Genomic DNA, 14363 nt, shown 5'->3' with positions numbered 1-14363 from the left:
AATGGAACCCTTTGACCTGGGTTCAGATCCCAGCTACTTTTGTGTCAGCTGTGCCTTGGGCAGGTGACACAACCTTGGATTTCTCATCTATATCTCAAGAGGTGACTGAGGATCAAGTGAACATTAGCAATGACAACTCTTCATAAGTGGCAGGTAGTCTGAGAACTTTGTGTGTGTTAACTCATCAAATGCTCATATCACCCCATGGAGGGGGCACTTCGACATTCTCATTTTCCTTATGGAGAAATTGGGGTGCAGAGAAGTTCACTAATTTGTCACACAGCTAGCAGTGTTGGGATTTGAACCCAGGCAGGCCAGCTCCCTCATTGCACTTCACCACCATATCACAGGCTGGCATACTGAGTACATTTGGCACAGTCCCTGGCACATAGTAACTGCAAATCGACCGGTGTCAGTTCCTGTCTCCCTTGGCCCGTGGAGACTTTGTAGGGACACAAGAAGCAGCCAGTTGGATTAGATGACTCTGCACACACCCCTCCAGTATCATGATCTCATGTCCCATGCGGCCTGGAGTTGGCATGTTTGGAGGATGGTGCCTGGGAGGAGGGGCGGGCCACCCCCTTGGACTTTCCCCTTTCCTGCCTGCCATGGGGTGGCTCCTGTTAATGATCAACAGAGCAAAGGGTGCCCCAGGGCCACCTGGAGAGTTGGCCCTGTGCCCTTCTTCCCCTGGGATCTCACTCCCCTGCACGTAGCCAACCATTTAATCACGTCTGGCTGGACTGCCTGAAACAGTGCCTGAGTTCAGAGGGGGAGGGGAGATACTACCCAGGCTCCTCACCTCCCCCTGCTGCCTTTTGGATGGCCTTTCTCAGGCAGGTTTCTGGTCTGCTGGGCACAAGTAGGTACCTTGAGCATTGGGAAGCAGGACAAAACCTTGGCCTTTCTTTGAGGTCAGGCTAGCTCTTGGAGTTCCTGTGGTGACCCACCTTTTGGTGGGTAAAGCTTGGATTACAGAAAACCTTCTGGTCTAAGGGCCTATACTCCTTTTGCAGAAGTCACAAAGGGTTACCTCTGAGTTACTGTTGTGGGAAACTAATCTCTGAGGAGCCAGGGCAAGAGCTGTCCACATGCCAGGCCACGTTCCCTCCTGCCCATGAGAGCCAGCTGCTGGTCAGGGGATGAGGATGTTCCCACCACGTTTAGGATGTTTGCAGTTATTTCGACATGTTGGCGAAGACCAGGTCTCAAGGTACAGAGCTGGGAGTGACAACTGTACCTACGCCATCAGCTTGGGGTACAGTGAAAATAAATATTGGCCATGGCCAAATCTGAGGCAATTTTCTCACTATCTGGGGCCAGTCGGGTAGCTGTCCCTCTGACTCCCAGTTGTACCCCAGGCAGAAGGAGGTCATGACCAGATGGGACAGAGTTCATCATTTCTGCCCACCCCAGTGCTCAGGGGGATGAGAGGCTCTGCTGCCCCAGGTGAGGAGCTGGTTTTGGAGTCAGAGAGCCATGGGTTCAAATCCCTGCTCAGGGTCATCCTCACTCTGCGACCTCTGGCTTTTTTAAAAACTTAGCGAGCAGCTTAGATCCCCAGCTTCCCCATTTGCAAGATGGGATGAGGACAAGGAGATGATGCTAACTGCATCTATGGGTGAGCTTTGGCACAGTCACACAATGGAGTACTATGCAGCCATATACAAAAACAAGTGACAGGGATCCCTGGATGGCGCAGTGGTTTGGCGCCTGCCTTTGGCCCAGGGCGCGATCCTGGAGACCCGGGATCGAGTCCCACATCGGGCTCCCGGTGCATGGGGCCTGCTTCTCCCTCTGCCTGTGTCTCTGCCTCTCTCTCTCTGTGACTATCATAAATAAATAAATAAATAAATACCTTAAAAATTAAAAAAAAAAAACAAAAAAAAAAAACAAAAACAAGTGACAGGTAAACACAGCAACATGGATGAATCACAAAAACATAAAGGGGAGGGGTGCACCTGGGTAGCAGTCAGTTAAGTGACCAACTCTGAATTTCGGTGCAGGTCATGATCTCCAGGTGGTGGGATCAAGCCCCATTTCTTATTCTACTTCTCCTTCTTCCTCTATTCCTCCTCACTGCTCTCTCTCTCTCTCTCAAAAATAAATAAATAAATAAATAAAATCTTTTGTTAAAAATGTTTTAAGAAAGATTTTATTTATTTATTCATGAGAGACACACAGAGAGAGACGCAGACAGAGGCAGAAGGAGAAACAGGCTCCATGCACGCATTCGATCCCGGGACCACGAGATCACACCCTGAGCCAAAGGCAGACGCTCAATGCTGAGCCACCCAGGTGTCTCTGTTAAAAAAAATTTTAAAACCTCATAAGGTTAAGAGAAAGAAGCCAGTCAAAAAGAGTGCAGGTTGTATAAGTTCATTTATATGAGGTTCATAAGCAGGCAAAACAGCTACGATGATAGAGGTTCCATTAGAAGATAGAGTGGGTACACACGGAAGTTCATGGAGCTGCATGCTGGAGATGTATGTACTTTACTGAGTGTAAGTTACACGTAAATGTAAGCTCCTATAGTGTTATTTTAAGTGCTCATATACATTCAGGAAAAGTGAAATTCGTAAAAAAAAAAAAGGGAAAAATGAAATGAAACGAAGACTTGGCCCATGGTAGGCACTTAGTACCTTGTGGCTGGTTTTTGTAGTAGCCACGACCTGAGGGATAGCAGTCCTGCTCCCTTTTTATAGAAGGAGGGAATGGGTTCAGAGCAGCTGAGCAACTTGTCTACGCAAAGTGGGATTTGCATTCCAGCACGTCGGCTTTTAAGCCCACACAGCTGCTCACTACCCTAGATGCCCCTCAGTGCACAGGTGTTGCTTCCTTAGAAAAGCTCAATACAGAGTAATCCAGACTCCAGCAAGCTAATTAGTAAATTAAAAAAAAATTAATTAGTAAATATAATCATCTGCATTTAGAAAAGAGTTTTTTACTTTGCGGATTCAAAATTAATTTCCTGTGGCTAGTTGTTACCTCCCACACTTTGTGTGGGGTAGAGGGAGGCCAAGCTGGAGCCTGGCTGAGCTCTGAGGGGCTGCGGAGAGGAGGGCGTGGCTGGGCAGGCCAGCATCCCTGTCCCGGGATTCACCCGTGTGGCCTGCCTGTCCAGGCCCGTCTCTCCTGAAGGCTGATGGGGGCTGTGAGGCCTCCGAGGGGCCTGGCTGGCCCAGCCCCAGCCTGCCTGCCCTGGCCCTCAGCCTCAAGGGTGCATGGAAGCCTCACGTGGCTGTCAGGGTACCACCTTTGACCTCTGTTCCATTCCATTCTTTTGGGACGTGGCTCTCGTATTGAGGCTTTGGGAAATGTTCTTGGATCCTGACTGAGGGAGACACCTAGTTCAGCCAGGAGATCTGTCCACCCGAAGGTCTGGGGGCAGGTTCTTGCAGGGTTGATCTGCCAGGGCAGCGTGTGGAGACAGTAGTCTCAGTGCCCTGGGAAGGGCCCGAGGCTGCTTAGTGGGCTCAGGCAGTAGGGCAGAAGATAAGATGTTCACTCTCAGGGTGGGGCAAGCGAGTGCCTCCTTAAACTAGGCACGCTTGGCACCTCACTCTTGGCACCCTGTCAGGCAGGCCTGGATGTGTAACCCTGCTCAGGCACTTACAAGCTGTGTGACCTTGGGCAAATCACTTTGCCTCTCTGAGCCTCATTTTCCTCCTCTAAGCATGGGTACAGGAAACACACCCTACCCTGCCCACCTTATAGGGCTGTGGTGAGGATCAGATGAGGTGGAGAGGAAGGAGTTTTGGGAATGAAAGCCCCTGGACAGAGGTGGCATTGAGAGTGTGAGAGTAGCTTGTGGCCCTCTGGAGGGACAGAGCCCCTTCTCTGCAGATGTTTAGTGTCACAACCTGGTGCGCTTGGCTGCTGTGGCTCACCTTCTGGTTGTCCTGCCTTAAATTCATGGGTGGTGTATATGTTGTAGGTGATTCTTCAAAATTTACCTAATAAGCATACTAACACGGCTCAGTGTTTGTGGAGACTTACCATGCATGCGTGGTGCTGGATTCAGCCCTCCGTCACACAGTCTCATTTGATAGCACCTATGAGCAAGTACTATTGCTAGACCCATTTTACAGATGGGGAAAGTCAAGCTCAGGACAAAGTCTGTGTTCCCAATCACATAGTTGTACCTAGTGTGTCTGACCCCACACCACACAAGCTCATCCCCCACACTCCAATCGGGAGGCAGATGTCAGATGGCACTGGGGTCACTCAGCAGATCTGGGTTTCTAATATTCATCCTCCCCTGGGGACCCACAGGCATGGAGGAGAATATGTCTCCCCCTCAGCCTGTCCTTTCTTGGGATGTTGCCATCCCGTCTGGTTACCCTCTCCACAGCCCAGGGGATCAGAGTGGTGAGCAGAGGGTATGCTTGTTTTCTGCCTCTTTTGTAAATGGGGAAACTGAGGTACAATATAATAGTGGGGAGTGCCTGGGGATCACCCTCAAGTGCAGCAGCCGCCTTGAAAACCAAGTCCCCGGGGTGGGGGTGGGGGAGCTGTGCTGCCACCTGGCCAGCGGTGGAAGGAATAATATTTTAGCCCTCAGAGGGGTGTCATCCTGCCTAATGGTGATGGAGAAATCCAGGCTCTTGCAGGAGCCCCCTAAGGGCCAGGGTGATCCCTGTCTAAGCGGCCTTCCTGTCCACCTGAAGGGGGGACCTGGGTGGGCCTTCTCTGGAAGGCACTGGATGGTTGCTCGAACTGGTGTGCCTTCTTGGGGTGCACCCTTTGCTGAGAGATGTTGTCCACACTCCAGCATTCCCGGTTCACCTCTCATGTCTTCCTGCTAGTGCAGGGGTCAGAGGGAGAAAAACTGTAGGCCCTTGAGCTCCAGCCAGTCCCTGAAGCAAAGGAAGGAGGCGCTTGCCCATCAGCTCCCGCCTCAAGCTGGAGGCAGGAGGGCAGGGCGCAGGCCGCTTCCGTGACCGGCTCCGAGAGGCCTGTTTCCTCAGGCCTCTTTCTCCCTGTGTTCCTGGTCCTTTTGCTGCCCAGCCTTGAGTGCCCTGAGGCGTTGTGGGCCGCCAGGCAGTTGGTTTGGACTCAGGTAAAAGCCAACATACTTTGGGTTTCTGTGTTGTCCTTGCCTCTGCTTCTTTCCTTCTATCCTGCAGTTTCTGCCCTGGTTTGGGGCTGGAGCTGAGTCTGCCCGCACCACGCATGGTCCCTGCGCACTGGCCAACGCACATCAGAGCCGAATAGGGGGCCTGGCCCCTTCGGCGCACAGTCAGATGCTCAGGAGGACTCTTAGGCTGTAGGTCCACAGGCTGAGAGGGCTTTAGGAATCTAGGCTTTCTCTTCTTAAACATACGTTAAAAATCACCGGAGGATCAGAAGTCCATGCCAACGTGCAAGTGACCCCGAGAGTTCTATAGTAGGACCACTGCCCAGCTGTGGCTCGCCTGGTTTGGGGACTGGAGAAGACAAGTCCCACCTTGGCCATAATTTGCTGTGAACCTGAGTAGCCACTTCTCATTTCCAGCCTTTCATTTCCTTGTCTTTGAAATAAGAGGTTTGGACCAGATGAGTCCTTAGTCCTATGATTCCATGAATATCTTAGAAAGCAGAACGCACAGAGCCAAGGTTCCTTTGCCATGCCAAATGATGGGGCAATGGAGCCGCACGGCTGATGCTCTACAGCCCCAACTACAGTTCTAGCAGAAGGGACCTGATGGGTCTTGTTAATGATGTCAGGTGACTCACGAGGACAGATCCGGGACTCTAGAAGTGGATTGTCTGAGCCTCCTTTGAAGTGGTGGTCTGAAACACTTTTATGAACTGGAGCTTGAATGAGAACATGTAAGTCATCTCCTTGGTATGTTGTATTTTCCCAAACACACCATTTAAAATCAAAACACTGAAACAACTGTCTTATTTTGGGATGGTGCTTTGCATTTGAACACACTGCTTAACATCATTCGCTGCCTGGTTTCTGTGACACTTGGGAGAATGAGTTACTGAAATTTGAAGTCCCAGGGAGGAAGATTTCAGCTCATTTCAGGAAAGGGCTTTTGCCCAAGCCAAGCTGGCCTTTGGAGGTAGGGAATTTCCCATCAGCTGTGATGTTCAAACCAATGCCAGGGGCTTACCAACCTCCCACCCCGGCCCCCACAGTGCCCTCCTGCCCACCAGTCAGGTTCCCTGACCCCCTATCCCAAGCAGCCCCCTTCTCCTCACCCTGTCCTACCATCCTGGCTTACTGCTTTAGAACTTGTCACTCTCTGAGGGTGTCACACCCATTTATTTATTTATTTTTCTCCTTCAGCATCTTGCCAAACTCCAAGGTCAATCTGGCAAAGCAGGCACCCGGGCCCTGGTTCCCCACTCTGTCTCCGGTGTTTGGCCTCCTGGCACTTAGCAGACACGCAGCACATACTGGGTACAATTTTGCTATTGGTATAGGCTTTATAGCTTCTGATCCTATGAGCCCCTCCCTCATCCTACGGGATTAGGCCCCTCAGGAGCATGGTTCCAGATGTTGGAAGGAGCTGAGGGAGGGCAGAGCAAGCAATCACTGGGGATGGCGAGGGCAGAGACTCTCTCGCTGGCCCTATCCTTAGGGGAGTCACCCAAACTTTTGGGGTTTTGGTGGCCTCATCTGTAAAAGGAACGGGTTGGATTCAGTCATCTCAAGGCTGACTCCAGCTGGACCACCTTGTGATTCAAGTACTCTGTGTTTGTACTCACTCCTCTGTTCTCAAACTGTTTGTTCAACTCCCTTTTATTAGGGGTTCTAGGGCTATTAAAACAGAAAAAGAAAAAAACCAACCCCAACTAAGTAGCCTTGGGAAGTGAAGAGTAAATACAAGTGCAAATGGATTGTTTTATTCCACATAACAAATCACAAGGACTGCAGGTAGTCCCCAAGGAAACTATTTAATTAAATAATCCTCAGGTTAAATATAGATAGTTCAACCCAGTCACAAATTAACAACTGAGAATGTTTTTTTCCTGATATACTTTAGCCACCTAACAGGGCGCTCAGCTGTGACACACCTAATAATCTCTGATTTATTGAAATATACTTTATAAAGAGGTTTATACATTCTTCCTTCTCTTTGGCCTCTCTAGGAGATGGCGAGGAAGCTTGGATGTTTCCATTTTACTGGTGAGAAAATGAAAAATAAGCTACTCTTCGTGATATCATGAAAGCAGCCCCCTGCGGCTGTTTCTGGCTGCTGGCATGTGCTGATAGGCAAGCCACAGAGATGGCTCATTTTTCGTTGATAGATAAATTTGGGACTAGCCTTTGCATATTCCTCTTTCTTCCCTACATAGTCCTCTTTCTTTGGAAAGAGATTTCTTCTGTATCCCAAAGTGTTAATCCACATGCCACCCGTAACAGCAATTAATTCAGGATTCCCTCTGTGTCGAATCCATCAACACATAGATAGGTATTGGATACGAATAGGGTGTAAAAGGTGCTACACGGTTCGAAAAGATATAGGATGTGATCCTTGTTCATAAAGAGTTTGCATTTCAGTTGGGGAGGTAAGGCGTACATTAATGATGCCATCCTGAATGAGACTGGGTTTTGTGCTTTGATGGCATTCCGCACTGATACAAGAGCTTGAGATAATGAGGGGATGGTGCAGCTTGTGATCCTCTGTGAATTGGGTGGTACGTTTAGTGCCAATAAGTCAGAGGAGGGAGAGGTTGGCAAGGGCCAGTGTCTGTCTGGAGAGAGGCTTGCTTGCAGCTCCACCGTGGCCTGGTTCTGGGGGTACGGGAGGGACCCTGCAACTGCTCTAAGCCATCGATCTCAAGGAATTGAATGTGAGTGGCACCCACTGGAGCGGTGTGGCATGGTGGCCCTGAATCATGAAGAGCTCAGATTGCAGAGACGTAGAGATGGTAAAAAAGATGGAGCTGTCTCAAGGTCACCATCCATGATCTGGTTCAGCCCTTGGGTCCGTTAACATGTACCGTGCCTTACATGGTATTTCTAAATATTTTGAGCCAACATTTAAAAAAATCAAGAGATTAAAAAATTATAATCAAGTTTTCTGGCATCTCTTGAAACATTGGTATATCTGGCCATGGAAGATTCATAGCCCCTTTTGGCATCGATTGAGATGCCTGTCATGTGGATCTAAGTAGCATCTTTTAAGACAGGGCTTGTGCTGTCTGGGTTGTCCGTGTCCCCACTTCTCCCTGTTAGTCTCCAAGACCTTCTACCCCTTTTGCTCCAGTGGCAGAGAAATATTTCTCTGTACTCCCATCTCCACTAAGAGTAGGAAAAATAAAAGCCCAAGAGGGCTGTGTGTTTAAAAAAAAAAAAAGCAACAGGAAAAAGCCCCATCCTTCATAGAAACGAAGAACGTGCAAACAAACGGCAGCACTGTTGGAGGAGTTTAGCCCACCGGCCTCCCTCATGTACATTCCTGCTGGGCCCTGTGCCGGTGGAGTTTGCGGGAAACACGGACGATTGAATAACAGAGAGGAACCGCCTTACCAGTCGTCCTACTAGCTGAGGTTTATTTTATTTATTTATTTTTAAGATTTTATTTATTTATTCATGAGAGACACACACAGAAAGAGGCAGAGACACAGGCAGAGGGAGACGCAGGCTCCAAGCAGGGAGCCCGACGCGGGACTCGATCCAGGGACTCCAGGATCGCGCCCTGGGCCAAAAGCAGGCGCTGAACCGCTGAGCCACCCAGGGATCCCCTAGCTGAGGTTTATTAAGGGCTATGGGTGTCAGAGGCTACCTCGCTTAACCTTCCCAACAACCCCACGAGAGACGTACTGCTATCTCCATCTCAGAGTGGGGAGACAGAGAGGTTACCCAATGTGCCCAAGGTCACACAGCTACTTGAGGGTGGGGACAGGATTTGGGTATGGGTCTGCTTCACCCCAGACCCCATTCCTACCGCTGCTTCCTCTGTGCTGCGGGGCCCTAAGACAGCTACCCCTGGCCGGGGTGATAGATACATGTTGCGTGGTGACATGTACGTGCGTGCACTGTCTCCGTACCCAGAGCAGTCTTGGCAGCTAAGAAGCTCACAGTCAATCTCTCTGAATGTGTGCGCTGGGCAGGTGGTTCCTGAGGCCCCCGGGGGCTGGGGCTGTTTGCTGAACTTGTTCCTCTGAGAACCACATCCTGCTGGGGGCTCAGGTTGGGCCTCCTGCCAGCTATGGGCAGGGTAAAAGAGACAGGCAGGATAGCCCCACCTGCTCCATACCTTGCTTTTCCAAGACTGGCTCCTCCTGTTCTGTAAGTCTTTCCACCTCCACCTGCCTTCACCCCCTAGACCGCGAGATGAGACAGTTGGTGGCTGGCAGAGTGAAGGCCAAAGCAGCAACTGTTGACAAAGCCAGATGGTGAAGGAGATGGTTCTCCAAGCCACTGAGGCCCCGTGAGGGGCTGTCCTGGGGTGTGTGTGCACAGGGGCCGTGGGTGTGGGTTAGAGGGCAGTGTCTATGCAGCTGGCTCCCTGACGGGAGTGGAGGAAGCCGTGGAAGCAGAGCTACGAGGCTGACAGCAGCAGTGGTCCCGTGTGGAAGCCCCTGCTCAGTGCCTACTGGTCTTCCTTGCTTAGAACTAAACCCCAAGATAAGGGTTTGAGCGCTAGTAGTTAACTTGAGAGGTGATCCGAGGAAGCCCCAATAGGAGCTTGGGGAAATGAGTCAGAGGAGGGAAGGCAGCCAACAAAGGTTTTGTTTTCAAGTTTGTTATCACTGGGGGTGGCTGGACCTTGATCTTGCCGGGATGATCTAGGAGCCAGTAAAGGACACATGCCTCAGAGAAGCACATGCACGGGGCAAGGGAGCTGGGTACGCACATAACAATCCCTCAGTTGTGGGTTGAGAGTCACTTGGTCCTTCTCGCTTGGCGTGGGAGTGGGCAGGGGGGCTCCGGTGGCCAGAGAGAGTCCCCAGGTGGAGATACAGGTGCTACAATTGGCAGTCGGACAGGCGTGTGCGGAAGTGGGGAGGGCGAGGGGACGTGGGTGGGCAGCAATCCCCCCTCACTCCCCTTCTGACCATGTAGGTGGAGCATCATGGCTGGAGCTTGGGGTGCTTTGTAGAGGTTCTACACCTGTCCTGTATCATCAGCTTTTGCTACGTAACAGACTTCCTCCAAAGTTAGTGGCTTAAAATAGCAATCGTTTATTTAGCTCACAATTCGGTGGGGTGGCAAGTTGGGCTGGGCTTAGCTGGGTCATTCTGGCCTCAGCTGTGCTTGCTCGTGTGTCTGTGGCCAGCTGGAAGGTGGGCTGGGGGCCGGCCGGTCTCTGACAGTCTCTGGTCCGTGGCAGGCTAGCCGAGGCTCGCTCTCACGGCCGTGGCTGCGCTCCAAGGGAATGGGCGTCGGCGGGCAAGGGCTCTGGAAGCCTAGGCTTGGAACTGACACGGCATCACTTCCACCGCCTTCTGTTGGTCAAAGCAAGTCATCGGGCTTGTCCAGATTCAAGGGGCTGGGAAAAGAGACTCTGCCTCTCCGTGGGAGGAGCTGCAAAGTCACGTTTAGGAGGATAGGAACGTTTGTAGCCATTTTTACAAATGATCTATCATATGTCCCATGCCTTTAGGCATCTTGTGGTCTGGTGGACAATCAAAACCAGTGTTTGTTCTACTCTTGTAGACATAGTAGGAGTCTGAAGCTGTCTGGATCAAGTGTGGGAAAGTCTCTGTCCTGTAATATCTCCTCCACTTCTGCTTTCTGCTTAACGTTGTCCTTTCTTCGGTCATCTTTAGGAAAGCAATTATTTCTGAGGGATAGCACATTAAGCGTCTATGTACTGCAGCAGTGGTTCCATGTGGGTGGGAGAGGCAGCAATGAGCTGAGTGGGTGTGGAGAACATAAACTATGTTTGCTTTACTTCGGGCCATTGTCTGAACCTCTCCCCATGTTTAGGGAATGCCTACCATCCTAGTCCTACTGGGTGGCAGCAGAGCCCGCCACTTCAGAAGATGAAAGGGCCTTGTATTCCCTCGCCTGGTCTCCCTTTGCAGCCAGGGCACGGGCTTATGACCTGGGCTCTGCCATTCAAACACACTTGCCCTCGTGCTCAGAAGGAGGAGCTAGGGATGTGAAGAAGTGGGGATCAGCAAACTCTCTGGAGGCGGTCTGAGTTCCTGGGTAGTGTGTCCTTGGGCCTAGGAGCTGGGTCCAGTGTCCAGGGCTAGTATACCGGTGGCATAAGCCACTGTGCCCAGTGCCTGTGGCTGGGGTGTCCTCACAAGTTCTGCGGTGTGTTTTAGGGGAATAGATTCTGGCTACAGAGTCTCAAACTTGGTTCCTTAGCTCTTCCACAGATTATGTAAAGTGTGTGAAGTAGCCGTTTAGTGAGTTTCTATTTTGCTTGAATCGGCTAGACCTTATTTCTGTTGCTTGCAGATAAGAAACTCTAACTTATATGGTCAGGGTGGAGGGGGCGGGAGTGGGGGAAGTTAACAGGAGAAACTGGTTCTTATGTCACTAATTTGCCCCATGTGGCCCCATTGGGAACTGAAAAAGAAAACTGGCTGTTTTTGAAAGCATGTGACACTCTATTAGTTTCAAACAATTTTTTCAGAAGATAAAAGTTGTGCCCTTTTAAGAAGCCAGTTGAAAAACTGAGGGATAGCCCTCTGAGAGAGAGGGGCAGATATGAGACATAGTGTGCTTCCTGTTTGGAGCCCTGGAGCCAGACATAAATGTCTGAGACTTGGTGGAAGGCCAGAGGTGGCTGTAGGGGGTGATGTGAAGCATAGCTGAGGATCCCCGAGTCAAAGGACAGAGTATGAAATTCATTTATTTTCCTCTGAAGAGCATCCAGAGTTGGACGGGGACATGTTACAACAGCAAAGTTGAGTAAAGAACATGTATTATTTAAGGTCTGGTACCTGCTTAGCTAATAAGCAAAATTTTTTTCCTTAATAGAAGATACTTTTAGAGAAAAACCATGGTTGAGTGGATCACATAGGATATTACTGCTTCTCTTGGTTTATCAACCCTTAAAGAAAGTTTACGTTTGAGCATAGAGAAATTGGGCAGTTATTTCAAATGTAGGCATCGCCAGGAGGTTATTAATTCACCTTCCTACATAAAATGCAAAAGAAATACACTTACAAAAGGCAAGTCAGAGAACATCCAAACAATGTACAATATGGCCCTGCTGGTTATCTTGGGTGGAATGATAGTTCTTGTCAAGACATGGGTGAGGGAGGGTAGCTGCCTATCAGTAATGCTTCTTGGGCTGCCTGGGGTCATAACTTCACTTTTGGGTTACTCACCTCCCCACCATCACCCAGGTAAAGTGCCTCTCGCAGGTCCCTGGCCTTTTCTCCTTCCCCGCACTGCTCTTCCTGAGTTACCTGAGCTGCCGTGTAGAACCCCATTGTGTTCCTGTGGCACCGTCAGTCTCCAAAGAGAGCAAATTCAGGTGTTGTTCCAAGGGCTGGGTCTACAGAGGGGGCAGGGTCCTGGGAGAGACACCCCAGGCCAACTTGCCTCCAGAGGGAGGTGATCCAGCCTGGAGAGCTAGACTACTGTGTGAAGAAAGACTGAGAGGCTCTGGCCCATGCCCGTTCACTGGTGGTGTGGGTTTTGCTGAAGGGTGCAGAACACTTTGATATTAACACATCAAATCTGCGGTGGTTGTAATGGAAGCCCCTCCTTCCACCCCAGGAGGCAGACTGCTCTTGCAGTATCTCCACGTGGGACCAGCTGGGTGCGAACTGAGCATGTGCAGTTCCAATATTCATGGGTGAAGATGAATCTGTGTGAGGGGCCCTCACCTGCGGTTCTCACTGTGCATCCTGGAAACCAAAGGAAACTTCTTTTTGGCCCTTGGTGCCACTGACTGGGGATACTCAGTCAACCAGCCATGGGCTTGTATTCCCTCGCCCATGGCTGGTTTGTGAACATTTATGTAGAAACTCTTTGCCTTGAAGTGCTCTCCTTCCACTTGCTCTTCATCTCAGTCCCTGTTTTACAGGGACTTTTTACAGAAACTGAGGCTTCTAGAGATCAAATGGTTTGGCCAAGTTTACGGAGGTGGTAAGGAGTGGAAATCAAGTCTTTTAATTCCAAATCCAATGTTCTTATCATAATACCTCACTGTTTTAATCTCGAATTTGCTCAAATACTGCATTGAAGAGAAGTGACTTAGAGATTTGTTAGTAGTCTTCCTTCCAAATGTTATACACATCAGGAATGTTCCGGTCACCTTTTTGTGATGTCACTTCAGTGATGGTTAATTTTATGTGTCAACCTGACTAGGCTAAGAGATGCTCACATAGCTGATAGAACATGATTTCTGGGTGTGTCTGTTAAGGTGTTTCTAGAAGGGATTAACCTTTGAATTGGTAGTCCCAGGAAAGAAGAATGCCCTCACCAATGCAGGTGCCCATCATAATATTCAATGAGAGCCAGAATAAAACAAAAAACCCTGCTCTTTGTTTGAGTTGGACCATCTATCGTCTCCTGCCCTTAGACTTTGATGCTTTTGCTCTCAGGCCTTCAGACCAGGGCTGGGGTTTACACCATTGGCTCCCCAGTTCTCAGGCCTTTGGACTCAGACCAGGACCAGAACTTTACACCATCAGCTCCCCTGGTTCAGGCCTTTGGGTTTGGATTAGAACTATACTGTTGGTTTTCCTGGCCTTTTGCTTGCAGGTGACAGATGGTGGGACTTCTCAGCCCCCATAATCCTGTGAGCCAATCCCTGGTAATAAGTCTCTTTCTCTATATCTCCATGTATCCTATTGATTCTGTTTCTCTGGAGACCCTAATACAAACCTCAGTTCCCCTTCCCCATATGCTCTGCAAACACACTGTTCTCATTGCCTCCCACTCACCCCGGCTTTCCTTCTGCTGATGTGTATGGCGGGTGTCTCAGTACCCTTCCCTCCCCCCATCATTACCTCTGAGTGCGCAATGGGGAGTGGGATACTACAGGTCAGCAAATCCATCTTCCACTGATGTCAACTTCACTGGAAAAGTTTTGGAGGGGAGACTACTACTACAATATATATCCGCCTCAGCAGGAGAAAGTCTACTTTGAAGACGAGTGTTTTTTTATCTCTCAAGTTAATGCAAAGAAATTCTTGCTTGCAGCAACTGTATCCAGAGATAGCCCTGGACCTTCTAAAGACAGCCCAGTCTCCTTGGCAGACTGTGGGGGTTATTTGCAGAAATACAACCCTCATTATCTGAAAGGCTTGTAAGGTGTCTACCAGATGCCCCAGGACAATGTACTGAGTTCTTGTGTTTCTCATGCATTGTTAGATAACTCTTCTAGTCTATCCTGTTAGGTTACACCCACTTTGAAGCTTTTGTAGTAGTAACAGCAAGTACCTACTATGTGCCCGGAGTAGGGCTGGGACAAGGCTGAGGCCACCAAGGTACCTAGTATAGA

This window comes from Canis lupus, chromosome 8 (assembly GCF_003254725.2).
Source record: "Canis lupus dingo isolate Sandy chromosome 8, ASM325472v2, whole genome shotgun sequence".
NCBI classification, from domain to species: domain Eukaryota; kingdom Metazoa; phylum Chordata; class Mammalia; order Carnivora; family Canidae; genus Canis; species Canis lupus.
Note: the sequence above shows the minus strand (reverse complement) of the source record.